The sequence below is a fragment of the Pseudophryne corroboree genome, chromosome 2, assembly GCF_028390025.1.
Source record: "Pseudophryne corroboree isolate aPseCor3 chromosome 2, aPseCor3.hap2, whole genome shotgun sequence".
Taxonomy (NCBI): Eukaryota; Metazoa; Chordata; class Amphibia; order Anura; family Myobatrachidae; genus Pseudophryne; species Pseudophryne corroboree.
Window position 1 is genome coordinate 433,810,466 of NC_086445.1, and position 21,171 is coordinate 433,831,636.

The window sequence follows — 21,171 nt, forward strand, 5'->3', positions numbered from 1 at the left end:
AAATAGCCTTTTTATCTGCACTGCTGACAAATTCAGGCATGGCTAGGCATCAAAAATCATTGATGTTCGCGGTTCATTATAGCCCCTTCATCAATGCTATTAGCATCAAATGGTGTACAGTATGGGGTATATGCAATTGTGGTCGAATTCCCGAAATTGTCGAATTTCGGGTCATTTTCGACCAAAAAAAAAAATTCCCCTATGCAATCCAGTGCTTTCCGACCAAAAAACGGACTTTCAAAATTCGACTTTTTGAAATTCGAATTTTTGCAAATTCGACTTTTCTGCAATGATACAAGTGCTGCAATTCGACCAAAGCATATTCAATTCAAGTTTTGATATTCGACAGCAGTGCTTTTAGACAGCAAATTCGTCATTTTCAATCCGCCACACTTTGGAGGGTGAAAACAAATAAAAAAAATTTAAACATGTTTTTTTTGGTGTTTTTTTTTTTGGGAATAGCAGATCTATTTATATTAGAAGGGATTAGGTACTTTTTTTTTTTTTTTTGGGAGGCACAAATATTATTTATATATTTTTTTAAAATATTTTTTTTTTTTTATGCTGGAAGGGTAAAATCATAAAAAAAAATGGCGTGGGGTCCCCCCTCCAAAGCATAACCAGCCCCGGGCTCATTGAGCTGGTCCTGGTTCTAAAAATGCGGGGAAAAAATTGACAGGGGATCCCCCGTATTTTTAAAACCAGCACCGGGCTCTGCGCCTGGTGCTGGTGCCAAAAATACGGGGGACAAAAAGAGTAGGGGTCCCCCGTATTTTTAACACCAGCATCGGGCTCCACTAGCTGGACAGATAATGCCACAGCCGGGGGTCACTTTTATGCCGTGCCCTGCGGCCGTGGCATTAAATATCCAACTAGTCACCCCTGGCCGGGGTACCCTGGGGGAGTGGGGACCCCTTCAATCAAGGGGTCCCCCCCCCCAGCCACCCAAGGGCCAGGGGTGAAGCCCGAGGCTGTCCCCCCCCATCCAATGGGCTGCGGATGGGGGGGCTGATAGCCTTTGTGATAATAAAAAGATATTGTTTTTTCCAATAGTACTACAAGTCCCAGCAAGCCTCCCCCGCAAGCTGGTACTTGGAGAACCACAAGTACCAGCATGCGGGAGAAAAACGGGCCCGCTGGTACCTGTAGTACTACTGGGGAAAAAATACCCAAATAAAAACAGGACACACACACCGTCGACAGTAAAACTTTATTTCATACGTCGACACACACATACTTACCTATGTTCACACGCCGACATCGGTCCTCTTCTCCATGTAGAATCCACGGATACCTGTAAAGAAAAGTTCAAAATACTCACCTCAACCATGGTCCAGAGATAAATCCACGGACTTGGCAAAATAAGAAAACGCAAATACCCGCACCAAAAACGGACTGAAAGGGGTCCCATGGGACACCTTTCCACGAATGAGACCCGTCAGTGACAGCTGTCACTGACAGGTCTCTAAGCCAATCAGGAAGCGCAACTTCGTTGCGCTCACCTGATTGGCTGAGCGCTGTCTGCACTGTGACAGCGCATCGCACAGCTCCCTCCATTATATTCAATGGTGGGAACTTAGCGGCTAGCGGTGAGGTCACCCGCCGGTCAGCGGCTGACCGGCGGGTGACCCCACCGCTACCCGCAAAGTTCCCACCATTGAAAGTAATGGAGCGGCTTTGCGATGCGCTGTCACAGTACAGACAGCGGACAGCCAATCAGGTGAGCGCCACGGAAGTAGCGCTTCCTGATTGGCTGAAGGGACGTCAGTGACAGGAGTCACGTGATGTCCCGGCATTCGGGAGAAAGGGGTCTGATGTGAAAACATTGGACCCCTTTCTAGTCCGGTATGGATCGGTGTTCGGTTTGTTTTTTTGCCAAGAACGTGGATTTACCTCTGGACGTGGATGTACCTCTGGACGCTGGAAGGTGAGTATAATTTTTTCACAGGTACCCTCGGATCGTCGGCGACCGTGGCAGTCGGCGTGTCAACATAGGTAAGTATGTGTGTGTCGGCAGTATGTAATAAAGTTGTACAAGTCACGGTGTCTGTGTCCTGTTTTTATTTGGGTATTTTTTTTCCAGTAGTACTACAGGTACCAGCGGGCCCGTTTTTCTCCCGCATGCTGGTACTTGTGGTTCTCCAAGTACCAGCTTGCGGGGGAGGCTTGCTGGGACTTGTAGTACTAATGGAAAAAACAATATCTTTTTATTATCACAAAGGCTATCAGCCCCCCCATCCGCAGCCCATTGGATGGGGGGGGACAGCCTCGGGCTTCACCCCTGGCCCTTGGGTGGCTGGGGGGGGGGACCCCTTGATTGAAGGGGTCCCCACTCCCCCAGGGTACCCCGGCCAGGGGTGACTAGTTGGATATTTGATGCCACGGCCGCAGGGCACGGCATAAAAGTGACCCCCGGCTGTGGCATTATCTGTCCAGCTAGTGGAGCCCGATGCTGGTGTTAAAAATACGGGGGACCCCTACTCTTTTTGTCCCCCGTATTTTTGGCACCAGCATCAGGCGCAGAGCCCGGTGCTGGTTTTAAAAATACGGGGGATCCCTGGCCAATTTTTCCCCTGCATTTTTAGAACCAGGACCAGCTCAAAGAGCCCGAGGCTGGTTATGCTTTGGAGGGGGGACCCCACGCCATTTTTTTTTCGGATTTTTCACGTTTTTTTCCCGTTTTTTAAAATCGCGGCAAAATCCGCCAAATCGGCCGATTTTCGCCCGCGATTCTGGCGAATCCGTTTTTCATTGAATATGGTGAATCCCGGCAGGCACCTGCCGGGATTCACCTGGCGAATTTGGTCGAATTAAAAAACGGCGATAATTGCCGCGAATTCGACCACAATTGCATATACCCCTATATCTCTTTTCACAGACACAGATGATAATTTCCTATATCTACTGATCCCGTGTGCGCAAACTACTTTTAAGCAATGTACTCTATACATGTATCAAAACCAAATCTCCCTGCACTGGCACCAACCATAGTGTGCCTCACATCACTGCAGGGGTTAATAGCTGTACAACATGGTAATATAAACATCCAGCAGCTGCAGGGTTAAATGACAGTGAGGTTTAGCCCTGCAAACTCATCATAGGCGTGCGCAGGGGGGGTGCCTGGTGCGCACAGGCACCCCCTAATGCCTACAAAGAGTTTTTCCCAGCGCAAAGAACCAGGATATGAAAAAAAGAGATTATAAATAAAAAAATCTGTAACCACTTTATTTCAAAAAGTCTTGCTCTTTTATTGTTTTTTTAAAATATTGAGTTAATAAATGATATAAAAATCAAGGACAGTGAAATATATAGTGTGTGACTACCTATTACCGGTAAACGGGGACATGACACACACACACACACACACACACACACACACACACACACACACACACATATATATATATATATATATATATATATATATATATAGGGATGGATTGGAGAAGTTCTTATACCCCACTATATTGTGGTGGTCTCCAGTACATAAAAGTCACTGTGGATAATATGAGTAGAATAGGACGCGCTGATCTGCAACTTACTCCCTCTATCTTGATAAAATCAATGCCTGTAACCCCCTCACACACATCTGCTGCTGCAGTATCAGCGATCGCCGAGTGCGCTCATTTCTGTCCTCCCGCCCATTGCGCCCGCCACCCCCTCCGCTCAGTCTGGCTGTCATTCATTTGTATGGTGCAGTATCACTGACGTAATCCTACTCCCAGTTCCTCTAACCTGTGGGATGTGTCATGCCGCGTGCATGCCCGCTTATGCTCCCACCCACGCTCTCTCTCCTCATTATGTGCCAACGCCACAGAATACAGCGTTCCTCTTGGAGGAGGACAAGTTAAAATTCAATATCAATATATATTTTGAGAGATTAGGATATAATCTATGGTAATAAAATATACAAATTGAACATATATTAAACAGATTTTATATATCTATATATCTATGTATCTATCTATATATATATATATATATATATATATATAAAATCTGTGCATCAATTCTCTATATTATTTAGTTTGCATTGAGTGCCAATATGTGGTGGTAACACGCCTCATAGGTGGTGCTAGACATGCCCATTAGGTGGTGTTAGACATGCCCAATAGGTGGTGCTAAACACTCCCTTCTACTCGTGCACCCCCTAATAAAATGTTCTGCGTACGCCTATGTAACTCATGCGTTCTCCACCAGATCATCTAGAGCAGTGTATGTATGTCAGGCAGTGTAACTTCAAATGGAGTCTCCCAAAAATGACTGCTGTGCACAATAAAACTTTTGTGCAAGGTATTATTTATTTACAGTTTCTACCATAACGCAACATAATCCATTGCTCTTTACATTTGGAAACAATGATGGAACAAACTGAGTAATAACAGACAGACAGAGGTAGGATGGCCTTGCTCGAAAGCTTACAATCTATAGGGAAATAGGAAGGATACACAAGGAAAGGCGTCATCTATAGCATAGCAGTCCCACCAGATTGCAAAAACAGTCCTGATGGGATGTAATTAGATATGAATGCTTCTGAAAGTTATGTGCAAATAAAAGCAGGTGGGGGACATTTCCTCAGTGCACATGCAGGAATAATGATATTCACATATATAGGTGCTTTCATGCGATGACTGGCTCTTATTGATGTGCAAAATATTGATTACATTGTCCATCCGTCTGATCAACAATGCATTGGCATCCTATCGGATGGTGCTATATAACCAGGCATCAAGCAGACAGAGTAAGATAATTACCATGTGGATCTCCTGTCCCAGAAGGCAACAAATTGTTCTGCAACCAGCCACCTTCCAACCGGAAGACAAAATCTAAAACTAAAAAAATGAATGGCCTGCACTACTTTTAGATCACACTGCCTTTGTGTGTGGGAGAGACTACTGGAAAGCAAAGATAGCTTCCCAATTGCTAAAGCCTCAAAGACACCATGGGCCTGATAGAGTTGGCCGGAGGGGTGTATTGCCAGCCGAATTTGGAGATTATTTTAGCAACCCCTGGTGGAAAAGACAGAAGACACAGGCTTCAACAAATTTGTAATAATATAACGGTTCTAGCAGTTATATGCTAGAGCTGACAGGAGGCTGACAGGAGGTCCTGCCCCTTTCACAGCTCTCCGTTGCTGTTAGGGATGGATGGAATGAAAGCAGAGAGGAGGGGTTCAAGGTCCAGAGCAGAATGGAGTCATCCCAGGAGAGAAGGCAAGATGCCAGGACAGAGTTGGGGAAACCCAGAGGAGAGGACAACGTCCAGGGCAGAATGGAGTCGTCCCAAGAGAGAATACAAGATGCCAGTACAGAGTGGAAAGATTCCAGGAAAGAGGACAAGATATCAGGGCAGAGTGGAGGGATCCTGAGAGAGAGAGAGAGAGAGAGAGAGAGAGAGAGAGAGAGAGAGAGAGAGAGAGAGAGAGAGAGAGAGAGAGGGGGGCACCGGTGGGAGGGGGGTCACAGGACACATGCAGAAGTTACTTTTTCAAAATGAGTAGTATCACAGTATTCAAACTACTAACAAGGCAGGTTCACATCATACAGAGGGGGAGTATATTGTGTAGCATTAGAGCACAAAATATACTGTTCACCCTGATCTGTACCATGATCACCTAGGGATCATAGAAAGCACCGGAACTACCTCCCCCAACCTACATACTACTTTTGAGGAGCCCACTTAAAAAGGCTCCTGCTGTTCCTGTTTGCACTTATTTCCCTGCACTTGTTTCTCAACAAGTACATGATGTCAGTCACTTACACACTTTTCTCGTCTGAGGTCATGTGATTGACAGCATGATCGCTCACGCAGAGGGGATAAGAAGTTTGCTATAGCAAGCAAACATACTAAATCCTGTCCTGTGCAAGACACTTCATGCCCACCAACACTGATTATCCCTCGTGCCTCATTGAGGTGTACCGTAAAATTGGCGATACTGGTGTACTGCAGTCTACAACAACACATAGTTGAATACGGTCCTAAGTGGGAAAAAGCATAATTTAAAATAATTTATAATGAGCCATGGTTATGTACTAGTCTGTTTTAAAAACTGCTGAATCAAAGAAAAAAAATAAGAATTTACTTACCGATAATTCTATTTCTCGTAGTCCGTAGTGGATGCTGGGGACTCCGTCAGGACCATGGGGAATAGCGGCTCCGCAGGAGACAGGGCACAAAAATAAAGCTTTAGGATTAGGTGGTGTGTACTGGCTCCTCCCCCTATGACCCTCCTCCAAGCCTCAGTTAGGATACTGTGCCCGGACGAGCGTACACAATAAGGAAGGATATTGAACCCCGGGTAAGACTCATACCAGCCACACCAATCGCACCGTATAACTTGTGATCTGAACCCAGTTAACAGTATGACAAACGTAGGAGCCTCTGAACAGACGGCTCACAACAAATAACAACCCGATTTTTTTGTAACAATAACTATGTACAAGTATTGCAGACAATCCGCACTTGGGATGGGCGCCCAGCATCCACTACGGACTACGAGAAATAGAATTATCGGTAAGTAAATTCTTATTTTCTCTAACGTCCTAAGTGGATGCTGGGGACTCCGTCAGGACCATGGGGATTATACCAAAGCTCCCAAACGGGCGGGAGAGTGCGGATGACTCTGCAGCACCGAATGAGAGAACTCAAGGTCCTCCTCAGCCAGGGTATCAAATTTGTAGAATTTTGCAAACGTGTTTGCCCCTGACCAAGTAGCAGCTCGGCAGAGTTGTAATGCCGAGACTCCCCGGGCAGCCGCCCAGGATGAGCCCACTTTCCTTGTGGAATGGGCCTTGACAGATTTAGGTTGTGGCAAGCCTGCCACAGAATGTGCAAGTTGAATTGTGCTACAAATCCAACGAGCAATCGTCTGCTTAGAAGCAGGAGCACCCATCTTGTTGGGTGCATACAATATAAACAGTGAGTCAGACTTTCTGACTCCCGCCGTTCTTGAAATATATATTTTCAATGCCCGGACCACGTCCAACAACTTGGAATCCTCCAACTCGTTAGTAGCCGCAGGCACCACAATAGGCTGGTTCAGGTGAAACGCTGACACCACCTTAGGCAGAAAATGAGGACGCGTCCGCAGTTCTGCCCTGTCCGTATGGAAAATCAGATATGGGCTCTTATATGATAAAGCCGCCAATTCTGATACTCTCCTGGCTGAAGCCAGGGCCAGTAGCATGGTTACTTTCCATGTAAGATACTTCAACTCCACCGATTTGAGCGGCTCAAACCAATGGGATTTGAGGAAATCCAAGACTACATTAAGATCCCACGGTGCCACTGGGGGCACAACCGGGGGCTGTATATGTAGTACTCCTTTTACAAAAGTCTGGACTTCAGGAACTGAAGCCAATTCTTTCTGGAAGAAAATCGACAGGGCTGAAATTTGAACCTTAATGGACCCCAATTTGAGGCCCATAGACAATCCTGTTTGCAGGAAATGTAGGAATCGACCCAGTTGAAATTCCTCCGTGGGGGCCTTCCTGGCCTCACACCACGCAACATATTTTCTCCAAATGCGGTGATAATGTTGTGCAGTCACCGCCTTCCTGGCTTTTACCAGTGTAGGAATGACCTCTTCCGGAATGCCTTTTTCCCTTAGAATTCGGCGTTCAACCGCCATGCCGTCAAACGCAGCCGCGGTAAGTCTTGGAATAGACACGGTCCCTGCTGAAGCAGGTCCAGTCTTAGAGGTAGAGGCCACGGATCCTCCGTGAGCATCTCTTGAAGTTCCGGGTACCAAGTTCTTCTTGGCCAATCCGGAGCCACTAGTATCGTTCTTACTCCCTTTTGCCGTATAATTCTCAGTACTTTTGGTATGAGAGGCAGAGGAGGGAACACATACACTGACTGGAACACCCACGGTGTTACCAGAGCGTCCACAGCTATTGCCTGAGGATCTCTTGACCTGGCGCAATACCTGACCAGTTTTTTGTTGAGGCGGGACGCCATCATATCCACCATTGGTTTTTCCCAACGGTTCACAATCATGTGGAAGACTTCTGGATGAAGTCCCCACTCTCCCGGGTGTAGATCGTGTCTGCTGAGGAAGTCTGCTTCCCAGTTGTCCACTCCCGGAATGAATACTGCTGACAGTGCTATCACATGATCTTCCGCCCAGCGAAGAATCCTTGCAGCTTCTGCCATTGCTGTCCTGCTTCTTGTGCCGCCCTGTCTGTTTACGTGGGCGACTGCCGTGATGTTGTCCGACTGGATCAACACCGGCTGACCCTGAAGCAGGGGTTTTGCCAGACTTAGAGCATTGTAAATCGCTCTTAGCTCCAGTATATTTATGTGAAGAGACATCTCCAGGCTTGACCATACTCCCTGGAAGTTTCTTCCCTGTGTGACCGCTCCCCAGCCTCTCAGACTGGCATCCGTGGTCACCAGGACCCAGTCCTGTATGCCGAATCTGCGGCCCTCTAACAGATGAGCACTCTGCAACCACCACAGAAGAGACACCCTTGTCCGTGGCGATAAGGTTATCCGCTGATGCATCTGCAGATGCGATCCGGACCATTTGTCCAGCAGATCCCACTGAAAAGTTCGTGCGTGGAATCTGCCGAATGGAATCGCTTCGTAAGAAGCCACCATCTTTCCCAGGACTCTTGTGCATTGATGCACAGACACTGTCCCTGGTTTTAGGAGGTTCCTGACAAGTTCGGATAACTCCCTGGCTTTCTCCTCCGGAAGAAACACCTTTTTCTGAACCGTGTCCAGAATCATTCCCAGGAACAGCAGACGTGTCGTCGGGGTCAACTGAGATTTTGGAAAATTCAGAATCCACCCGTGTTGTTGCAGCACTAGTTGGGTTAGTGCTACTCCGTCTTCCAGCTGTTCTCTGGACCTTGCCCTTATCAGGAGATCGTCCAAGTAAGGGATAATTAATACGCCTCTTCTTCGTAGAAGGATCATCATTTCGGCCATTACCTTGGTAAAGACCCGAGGTGCCGTGGACAATCCAAACGGCAGCGTCTGAAACTGATAATGACAGTTTTGCACCACGAACCTGAGGTACCCTTGATGTGAAGGGCAAATTGGGACATGCAGGTAAGCATCCTTTATGTCCAGGGACACCATAAAGTCCCCTTCTTCCAGATTCGCTATCACTGCTCTGAGTGACTCCATCTTGAACTTGAATTTTTGTATGTACAGGTTCAAAGATTTCAGATTTAGAATAGATCTTACCGAGCCGTCCGGCTTCGGTACCACAAATAGCGTGGAGTAATACCCCTTTCCCTGTTGTAGGAGGGGTACCTTGACTATCACCTGCTGAGAAAACAGCTTGTGAATGGCTTCCAATACCGTCGCCCTGTCTGAGGGAGACGTTGGCAAAGCAGACTTTAGGAACCGGCGAGGGGGAGACTTCTCGAATTCCAACCTGTAACCCTGAGATACTACCTGCAGAATCCAGGGGTCCACCTGTGAGCAAGCCCACTGTGCGCTGAAATTCTTGAGTCGACCCCCCACCGCTCCTGAGTCCGTTTGTAAGGCCCCAGCGTCATGCTGAGGGCTTTGCAGAACCCTGGGAGGGCTTCTGTTCCTGGGCAGGGGCTGCTTGCTGCCCTCTCTTACCCTTTCCTCTGCCCCGAGGCAGATATGACTGTCCTTTTGTCCGCTTGTTCTTATAGGACCGAAAGGACTGCGGCTGAAAAGACGGTGTCTTTTTCTGTTGGGAGGGGGTCTGAGGTAAAAAAGTGGATTTTCCGGCAGTTGCCGTGGCCACCAGATCCGATAGACCGACGCCAAATAATTCCTCCCCTTTATACGGCAATACTTCCCTATGTCGTTTGGAATCCGCATCACCTGACCACTGTCACGTCCATAAACTCCTTCTGGCAGATATGGACATCGCATTTACTCTCGATGCCAGAGTGCAAATATCTCTCTGCGCATCTCGCATATAAAGGAAAGCATCCTTAAATTGCTCTATAGTCAATAAAATACTGTCCCTATCCAGGGTATCAATATTTTCAGTCAGGGAATCCAACCAGACGACCCCAGCACTGCACATCCAGGCTGAGGCGATGGCTGGTCGCAGTATAACACCAGTATGTGTGTATATACTTTTTAGGGTAGTTTCCAGTCTCCTATCCGCTGGATCCCTGAGGGCGGCCGTATCAGGAGACGGTAACGCCACTTGTTTTGATAAGCGTGTGAGCGCCTTATCCACCCTAGGGGGTGTTTCCCAGCGCGCCCTAACCTCTGGCGGGAAAGGGTATAATGCTAATAACTTTTTGGAAATTAGCATTTTTTTTATCTGGGTTAACCCACGCTTCATCACATACATCATTTAATTCCTCTGATTCAGGAAAAACTACAGGTAGTTTTTTCACCCCCCACATAATACCCCTTTTTGTGGTACTTGCAGTATCAGAGATATGCAAAGCCTCCTTCATTGCCGTGATCATATAACGTGTGGCCCTACTTGAAAATACGTTTGTTTCATCACCGTCGACACTAGATTCAGTGTCTGTGTCTGGGTCTGTGTCGACCGACTGAGGTAAAGGGCGCTTTACAGCCCCTGACGGTGTCTGAGACGCCTGGGCAGGTACTAACTGGTTTGCCGGCCGTCTCATGTCGTCAACTGATTTTTGTAATGTGCTGACATTATCACGTAATTCCATAAACAAAGCCATCCATTCCGGTGTCGACTCCCTGGGGGGTGACATCACCATTATCGGCAATTGCTCTGCCTCCACGCCAACATCGTCCTCATACATGTCGACACACACGTACCGACACACAGCAGACACACAGGGAATGCTCTTATCGAAGACAGGACCACACTAGCCCTTTGGGGAGACAGAGGGAGAGTTTGCCAGCACACACCCAAGCGCTATAATATATATGGGAACAACCTTATATAAGTGTTGTTCCTTATAGCAGCTTAAATATATCCAATATATCGCCAAAAAATGCCCCCCCTCTCTGTTTTACCCTGTTTCTGTAGTGCAGTGCAGGGGAGAGTCCTGGGAGCCTTCCTCACAGCGGAGCTGAGCAGGAAAATGGCGCTGTGTGCTGAGGAGAATAAGCCCCGCCCCCTATTTCGGCGGGCTTTCCTCCCGTAGTTTTAGATAACTGGCATGGGTTAAATACATACATATAGCCTTAATGGCTATATGTGATGTATTCTTTTGCCATAAGGTATTAAAATATTGCTGCCCAGGGCGCCCCCAGCAGCGCCCTGCACCCTCCGTGACCGCTTGGTGTGAAGTGTGTGACAACAATGGCGCACAGCTGCAGTGCTGTGCGCTACCTTCATGAAGACTGAAGAGCCTTCTGCCGCCTGTTACCGGACCTTCAATCTTCAGCATCTGTAAGGGGGGTCGGCGGCGCGGCTCCGGGACGAACCCCAGGGTGAGACCTGTGTTCCGACTCCCTCTGGAGCTAATGGTGTCCAGTAGCCTAAGAATCCAATCCATCCTGCACGCAGGTGAGTTGAAATTCTCTCCCCTAAGTCCCTCGATGCAGTGAGCCTGTTGCCAGCAGGACTCACTGAAAATAAAAAACCTAAAAAACTTTTTCTAAGCAGCTCTTTAAGAGAGCCACCTAGATTGCACCTTTCTCGGACGGGCACAAAAACCTAACTGAGGCTTGGAGGAGGGTCATAGGGGGAGGAGCCAGTACACACCACCTAATCCTAAAGCTTTATTTTTGTGCCCTGTCTCCTGCGGAGCCGCTATTCCCCATGGTCCTGACGGAGTCCCCAGCATCCACTTAGGACGTTAGAGAAAGTAGAATACAATTAGTAATACTTAAAGATTAAACAGGTTTACATACAGATATAAAGATCACTTTGAGTTCTGTCATGATAATGTTACAAAATTATTTTTCAGATGGAAAGGAATTTGTCTCCTTTAAATATAAAAAAATTTACCTTTATTTTCAAGGTATTATTATTACCTTTTATTTATAAGGTACCACAAGTGTTTCACAGCGCTGTACAGAGGCCAGTACAGGGAGACAAAACAGAACATCACAGTAAATAACAAAAATAAAGTACAGGTAACAAAGAGCACCACAATTCTCAAGACATAATACAGCTTAGCTGTAAGTAGCGAGTGAGTGATCAGTGTACTACTAGGAGATGGTGGCCATAGATGGTAAGCCTTAACAATTAAAAAAAAACATTATGCAAACCTACAGTACTTGAAAGTAAAATAATTTTTAAAATCAAACACTACAAATATACGGACATGAATATACAGCACCAGCTATATTTTCTGATCATTCTATTCACTGACTGCAGCTGTCCCAGGTAGCCACAGCTCTATCACTTCTTCTAAAGCAAAGTGCAATTTATTTCAGACTGTGATGAAACCTTTTAACATTGTTGCTGCCATTCTGACAACCCTATCACTGTATATGATATTGTCAGCTCCCAAACAGGATACAGACCATTATTTATGATAAACTGTTATCTTGTACTTTCTGAACATATTTTCAAGAGGAGTTATCTACAACAAACACCATTATATTTAGCTTTTGTATCAAAGAACAGAAGATAAATAGCTTACTAAATTTAACAATTTTAACTACTCGTACTAAATCCATTTTATTTAAATTTTGCAGAGATCAATTGGGACAGAAAAAGCACCCACATGGTGACCGTCTACTGGAGTATCTAGGAGGTAAAGCACTTTAATTCAAAATCCTGGGGCTACAGCTCCCTTAAGCCAATTTAGGCTTGGAAGTAGAATTAACACCCTGGGACAAAAATCCTGTAATACAGTGATTTGCAACCTTATTCAATTCGCGGCACACTGAAAAGTTTTTAAAATTGCCAAGGCACACCATTGTCCCCTACGTAAAAAAACCCAAAACACATTGTCCCCCACAAAAAAGCAATTACATTGAATGGCCCCCACAGAAAACAACAATCACACTGCTCCTCACAGAAAACACAATTGCACTGCTCTCTAAAGTAAAAAATAACTATTACATTGGCCCCCAACATAAAAAATAAAACACCACACTTTGGTCCCTTCCTGTCTGTAGTGGAAGCTCATTGTTGTCCCTGTCCCTCATCAGCTGGGGCTGTACAGTCACACTCACTATGCAGAGCAGCGTGTGGGGACGTGCTGGCTGGCTGGCAGGCGGTCTTGCAGGACGGCAACACAGCATGCGCGACCTATGATGTTACGCTGCTGCGTCTCCATAGGTCACGGCTGCAGCGCGCCTGAGCTGCCTAGGAGAGCCCAGCGCTGCCTGGCCATTCTGCTGAACTGAAGGCAGCTCTAACTCCGCTGGCTCCACGGCACACTTGACAACCGCTGGCGGCACAGCGGTTGAAAAACGCTGCTGTAATACCACTTTCACACAGAAAACCTCCTACAACCCAGATTTGATCTGGCATTTGAGTATAGGGTCGTTTTGGCGTTCTCAGCCAGACCCCCCTTTCACACAGATAAGCAACTGAAGCAATTCTACCCAGTAATTTGCTAATTAATCTGGGTATTTCTCCTTTGTGAACGGGTCAACCCAGGTCGAAATTGTCAGGTCTTTGACCTTGGTAAAAAGCAGGGTAGAAGACCCGGGATTTTCGACCCGGGTTGATCCTTGCACACAGAAAACAACCCAGGTTGACACAACGAATTTCTGGGTAAAAATCTGTGTGTGAAAAGGGTATAAATTACCTTGATAATGAGATTAAAAGCATAAAGATGGGTGCACACATGAATGACAATATCAATTGCATCGTAGGTCACATCATCCTATCTGATGAGAATCTGCTACCACACAATTCATCAAACGATGCATTGGGTGTACACACTATCCAATGGTCTTTGAAATACATTGCAGATTGCAAAATTGCCAATATACCATACAGTGTGTACCAAGCTTTAGCCTCCCTGTCCAGACCTGGTACTGCTTGGACAGGGGTATGAAATAACGGTCATGTCACTGAAAACTGTAAATTTAGCATGGTCTGGGCAAATTTCTCACAGTAGAGAAAAAAAGATCACACTGGCAAATTGGATAGGGTTCTAAAAATAAGATTTTACTCACCGGTAAATCTATTTCTCGTAGTCCGTAGTGGATGCTGGGGACTCTGTAAGGACCATGGGGAATAGACGGGCTCCGCAGGAGACTGTGCACTCTAAAGAAAGATTTATGACTATCTGGTATGCACTGGCTCCTCCCTCTATGCCCCTCCTCCAGACCTCAGTTAAGGAAACTGTGCCCGGAAGAGCAGACATTATAAGGAAAGGATTTTGGAATCCCGGGTAAGACTCATACCAGCCACACCAATCACACCGTATAACTTGTGATACACTTATCCAGTCAACAGTATGAACAACAGGGCATCAAACAATGGATGCCAACATAACATAACCCATTATTAAGCAATAACTATATACACGTATTGCAGAAAGTCAGCACTAGGGACGGGCGCCCAGCATCCACTACGGACTACGAGAAATAGATTTACCGGTGAGTAAAAAATAGGATTTTGGTACTTACCAGGTAAATCCTTTTCTTTGAATCCATAGGGGGCACTGGAGTACTCTTGGGATATGGACGGCGTAGCAGAACAAAGGCACTGAATATTTAAATTTAGAACTCTCCACCCCTCCATATCCCAGAGTACCTCAGTGTACGAACCCAGTGTTTTTACTGAGCGAACTACTATAGAGAGGTTGACAATGGAGAATTCCTATAACATAACGGACAACAACAAAGTTGACCCATAACGTTAATGTCAACTAAACAGTTGACAGCATAACCGATAGACCTTTATAGTTTGAACCAATCGGTGAAAATGTGTTACCATAAGCTCCTTTGAGCTTAATACAAACCAGGTAAAACGTGTTACCCTAAGCTCCTCTGAGCTTAAAACAACCCAGGTAAAACTGCTCTGGGTGGGCGTCCAGTGCCCCCTATGGATTCAAAGAAAAGGATTTACCTGGTAAGTACCAAAATCCTATTTTCTTTTTCATCCACTAGGGGTCACTGGAGTACTCTTGGGACGTACCAAAGCTTCCCTCGTGGGCGGGAGAGCTGTTTGACACTTGTAACAGTAGGCAGCCAAAGCTAGATGCTGATGCCGCAACCATTCATAACGTGTAAACGTGCACAAACGTGGTGCACTGAAGGCAATGTAGCCGCGTCGTAGACGCTCCACGACCCGCTGGGTCTGACATTCCCACAGAACCTGTGGGATGAGCTATTACTGACGTAGGCGATTGTAACTTAGCCTTAAAGTAAGCCTGACTTGTAGTCATTATTATCCAACTGGATAATGTCTGCTGAGAAACTGGCTAACCCCAGTTGGCAGCATCCTAGAGAACAAACAACGTATCCGTATCACATACTGTAGACGTTCGGGACATATATAAACGCGTAATGCGTGTACCACATTCAGAATTCTAGAATGTGCTGTCAACACAGGAACCACTATTGGTATATTGATGTGAAGAATAAGAAAGCGGAATTCGTCCGAAGATCTGCTTTGTCATGAGAAAACTCAAATACGGTGGCTTGGAATACAAGGCACCCAAATATGAAACCAAAACCCTTGCCGAAGCTAAGGCTAGAAGAAAAATGTTTTCCCAAGTGAGAAACTTAATCCCCATTTGTTGTAAGGGTTCAAAATATGAAAACTGTAAGAAATCTGAACCCAACCTCAAGTCACCTGGCGCTGTAGGTGGGATAAATGGAGGCTGCACTTTGATGACACCTTGTAGAAAGGTGTGTACAGACGCAATAGAGTCAAACGTCTTTGAAAATAAGTTGACCACACAGATACCTGCACCCTCAGTGCAGATAAACGCAGTTCTCCATCCCACCCCGTTTGTAAAATAACAGAATACGGGTAACTTGAAAGATGATGTCGGAAACTTCCGAGCTTTACCACCTATATAAGCACACCAAATTTTGTAATAATGAGCTGCCTTAAGCGGCTTACTAGCTCGTAACATGGTTGGTATAACCGATACTGTAATGCCCTATTTCTTTTCTTAAGAGGGCGGTCTGAACCCCCACCCCGTCAACCGCAGCTGCGGTACATAGGTAATAGGTACATAGGTAACTATGGGTAAAAGAACGTTCCCTGTTGTAACAGGTTGGACGTATTATGAGCTGGCCAAGATCGTGTGCAAGTATTCCTTGGAGATTCGAGAAGCAAGCTCTTCGAAACCCATGAGATATCACTAGTATGACTGTGACGAACTGTCTTATGATCCGTTTTGGCAACGGAGAGAGCAGCGGAAAATGGTGGAGCCAGATACACGATGCTGAATGACCACACGAATGTGAGAGACTCCACCGCCACTGCCCTTGTGATCTGTCGTTTTGTACACATACTGAGCTTTTGTAATTGTGGCGAGATGCCATCATGTATACCTGAGGGTAACCCCTTCTGTGGGCTCACATTTGAAACACCTCTGGATTTAATGTCCAGTTTTCAGGATATAAATCCTGACGGGTGAGATCATCTGTCTAACAGATGTCCACTTGCGGAATGAACCCCGTTGACATCATCACATAATGGTGTTCTGGGCAATTGAGGATTCGAGTTACCTGCCGCATTGCCATGCGGCTTCTTGGTTCTCCCTGGTTGTTGTGTATGCAACTCCCGTTGCGTTGTCTGACTGCACTTGGTCAGACTGAAAGCGAAGCATGTAGTGCATTGTAAATTGCACGGAGTTCCAGGACATTTATCGACAGCAATCTGTCGTGATCCGTTTTAGAACCTCTGTCGCTGATCTTTTTTTAACTACAACTCCTGAACCTCTGAGACTCTCGTCCAGAGTATATACACCCTCGGCCCTCTGTGGGAAACGCGAGTGAAGGGCGGCGAACTAAAGCGCTTTGAAAACACATCATTATTCTTAACAGGCGAATACACCAATGTACCGCTAGTGTGTGTGGCTTTTGCACTAATTACTAGATGTACATTTGTTCTTGCTGGTGTAGTAGGTAAATGTCTTTGATTTACCGTATTTATAATCTTACCTAGGAATTGACGTCGTTCAGACGGAATTCGATGCGATTGTTTTTGAACTTGACCTGCCACCGCAGTATACATTAGTAGCGCAAGTTAGAGGAACTCTGTTGAGACAGAGTTCTTATGAGCAGATCGTCTAAGTTAGAGGAACTCTGTTGAGACAGAGTTCTTATGAGCAGATCGTCTAAGTATGGAACGATTGTCACTGTCAGGACTCTGAGATGAGCTATCATCACTTTGGTAAATACCCGAGGCGTTGACAAGAAGCCAAACGGTAGACCTGAAATGGTTAATGGTTGTGGCGTTTTGCAAACGCTAGAACCTGTGATGACCAAACCGGAATGGGTAAATACGCATTGTGAAGATCAAGTGCAATTATGCAATTTTGTGGCTCCAATATGCAAATACTAACCGCAGAAAATCCATTTTCAAACTGCAGTAAGTGACTTGCTGATTGAGACTGCGACGGAGCTGTCTGGTTTTGTTACCCCAAACAGAGGGGAATAAGTAACCCTGACTCTGTTGGTGTACTACTGCCTGGTTATAAAGACAGCTGAAAACCAGCAGAGACTAAATGGCAACCTGCCAAACCGTTCGACAGAGGCAGTCTTGTCCTTTAATCTGTAAATAGCTGAGACATCCATGAGTTGATGTCTGGAAACGCAAATGTAACGTGTAAAGACGCGCTTCCACAATTGGAACATGGAGATGGCCTAAGAGGTCGTCAAGCCACTGGCTTGCTGACTGTAGCGTCCTGTCGTTACAAGGCGTGACTGTTTTGTACCACCACCTTGAAAAAACTGAAGTCTAAAGGGATTAAACGCCGGCACAAGTATCTCCGTTTTGATACTGGATGCGGTAATGGCTGAATATCAAATTTAGGACCAAACAAGCTCTGGCCTTGTCGCGCTTAAACTAGCGACGATGAAAAGTGAGAATCGAAGTAACCGGCGTTAGCAGAAGCTTTACAGATATACTCTGCAGCTTCTTTTAACAGTTCATTGTTTCCATACATAGTCTAGTGACCCAAATGTATCTTGGGTCTTTATAATGTTTGACACAGACGCATTTACCAATGGCGGATCGCGTCTTAAATAGTGGTTAGAGTCTACTCAGTCTCTGTAAAAATGGAGACATTGACTCACTGGGATTTAGCAATGTATGGTTGTCAAAAACCCCGCACTATCTGAGTGCTGGACTAATGTACCCTTCTCACTCGTAGTTATCGGTGTGAGATTTGACATAGAATCGTGCATTAAATTATAAGACCAGTTAAATAAACACCCTGGTACCCAAAGGGAAATTGGCCCTTTGGAAAGACTGTCCTTCGTTAGTGCTGGTGGAGTAACTTCCGAGACTCCGATTACCGCTCTTTTAATTTGAATTGCCAATGCTTAACATAGGATCTTTAAAATTATTTTTTAGTCTGCGCTAGAGCCTTACTCGCTATGCAGACAGACACCACAATAGTCAACGGACAGACACTTGCACGACTTATTGAAGTTATTATCATATATATATTTTATTGCTGAAAAGCATATTTATATGAAACTCATGGTTGTTTCTCTCAACGGAAATCTGTAGTAAAAAGCGAAAGATTTATTCGATCTGAGTATTCTTTATGTGAAAAGCAATTCACATGGGCATGTGAAACCCGAACCAAATTCCCACTAACACCCCTGCGCCTCTGGTGGCTTAGAGATGTAGGGCAGGAATGTTCCAGAATTACAAACTGGAAAAACAACAGGAAGCATGTTAAAATGGCCCCTTTGCCATGCTGACTGTGATAATCACCGAACAAGTTACAATTGTTCAGTGTTAATATAGCCTCTTATACAGTATAATCACAGTATGGGTACAACACATGCTCTATGAATAAATATATATATATATATATATATATATATATATATATATATATATATATATATAGGCTCAATAGCCTATGATAATTACAGACATTAATATATGCTCAATAGCCTATTATACAGCATTAATATAGGCTCAATAGCCTATTTGATAATCACAGATATTAATATATAGGCTCAATAGCCTATTATACAGTGATAATCACATACATTAATATAGGCTCAATAGCCTATTATACAGTGATAATCACAGATATTAATATATAGGCTCAATAGCCTATTATACATGATAATCATTAATATAGGTCTGATATCACAGGACAGGTTATAATACATGTCTGCATTATTTACTGTCACATCTAGCTGCATATATAACTGCTGTTTATATATGTATTTTACATACCCTTTCCGCAGTGAGCCGCCCGATTCCACCGCCCCCCTTCCCCCCTGTAACGCTGTGTCTTCTCAGGAACAGCCGGGAAGACTTGCAGGGAGGCTTGCAGGGAGGCTGGCATCTGCGGTGCTGGGCGGCCGGACGGAGCAGCGGCCCGGTTGTCACCCTGTTAACGCTGTTAGTGAGCGTCTGCGGGTGGATGTGCTGGTCGGCCGGACGGAGCGGCTGGGACGGGCGGACGTAGCGCTGCCGTCTGGAGCGAGTCTCAGACGTAGCGGCTGGGCGCTGTGGCGGGCGGTGCGTGGAAGCGGCATTCACTGTGACCCACCTAGCGGGGCGGCAGCCTGCGCTGACCGTTCCCCAGCTTACCTTTCTCCTATTCAAGGCTGCGACGGGGCTTCTCTGTGTAAGCTCCGTCCAGCTTTCAAGTCATCTTGTTCCTGGCTGCGACGGGGCCTCTTCTGTAAGCTCCGTCCAGCTTGTTCCTTTTGATAACTTCTTGCTGGCTGTGACGGGGCTTCTTTATGTAAGCTCCGTCCAGCTCTTTGATAACATTAAAATTAAAAATTAAAAAAGTCAAAATGAAAAATTAATAAAATCTTCCATCCAAGTGTGGGAATCCCACAAGCCGATGTTAGTGCTTTGAGCACAGAAAAAACACTGGGTTCGTACACTGAGGTACTCTGGGATATGGAGGGGTGGAGAGTTCTAAATTTAAATATTCAGTGCCTTTGTTCTGCTACGCCGTCCATATCCCAAGAGTACTCCAGTGACCCCTAGTGGATGAAAAAGAAATAATATTTTACTCACCGGTAAATCTATTTCTCGTAGTCCGTAGTGGATGCTGGGAACTCCGTAAGGACCATGGGGAATAGCGGATCCGCAGGAGACTGGTCACAACTAAAAGAAAGCTTTTAGACTACCTGGTGTGCACTGGCTCCTCCCTCTATGACCCTCCTCCAAGCCTCAGTTAGGATACTGTGCCCGGAAGAGCTGACACAATAAGGAAGGATTTTGAATCCCGGGTAAGACTCATACCAGCCACACCAATCACACCGTATAACTTGTGATACTATACCCAGTTAACAGTATGAAATAAAACTGAGCCTCTCAACAGATGGCTCAACAATAACCCTTAGTTAGGCAATAACTACATACAAGTATTGCAGACAATCCGCACTTGGGATGGGCGCCCAGCATCCACTACGGACTACGAGAAATAGATTTACCGGTGAGTAAAATCTTATTTTCTCTGACGTCCTAGTGGATGCTGGGAACTCCGTAAGGACCATGGGGATTATACCAAAGCTCCCAAACGGGCGGGAGAGTGCGGATGACTCTGCAGCACCGAATGAGAGAACTCAAGGTCCTCCTCAGCCAGGGTATCAAATTTGTAGAATTTTGCAAACGTGTTTGCCCCTGACCAAGTTGCAGCTCGGCAAAGTTGTAAAGCCGAGACCCCTCGGGCAGCCGCCCAAGATGAGCCCACTTTCCTCGTGGAATGGGCTTTTTCTGATCTAGGATGCGGCAATCCAGCCGCAGAATGCTCCAGCTGAATTGTGCTACAAATTCAGCGAGCAATAGTCTGCTTAGAAGCAGGAGCACCTATTTTGTTGGGTGCCTACAGGATAAAAAGCGAGTCAATTTTCCTGACTCCAGCCGTCCTGGAAATATAAATTTTGTAAGGCCCTGACTATGTCCAGTAACTTGGAACCTTCCAAGTCCCTAGTAGCCGCAGGCACTACAATAGGTTGATTCAAGTGAAAAGCTGATACCACCTTAGGGAGAAACTGGGGACGAGTCCTCAATTCTGCCCTATCCATATGGAAAATCAGATAAGGGCTTTTACATGACAAAGCCGCCAATTCTGACACACGCCTGGCCGAAGCCAAGGCCAATAACATGACCACTTTCCACGTGAGATATTTCAAATCCACAGGTTTTAAGTG

General features: G+C 45.8%; 1 protein-coding gene and 1 pseudogene across 8 annotated transcripts in view; both read right to left on the bottom strand.

Annotated features, from left to right (window-relative positions):
* Nucleotides 1-21,171, bottom strand: part of CBLB (Cbl proto-oncogene B) — a 394,231-nt gene that overhangs the window by 144,444 nt on the left and 228,616 nt on the right. The window lies entirely within an intron of this gene.
* LOC135054203 (U5 spliceosomal RNA) lies at nt 18,469-18,599 on the bottom strand (annotated as a pseudogene).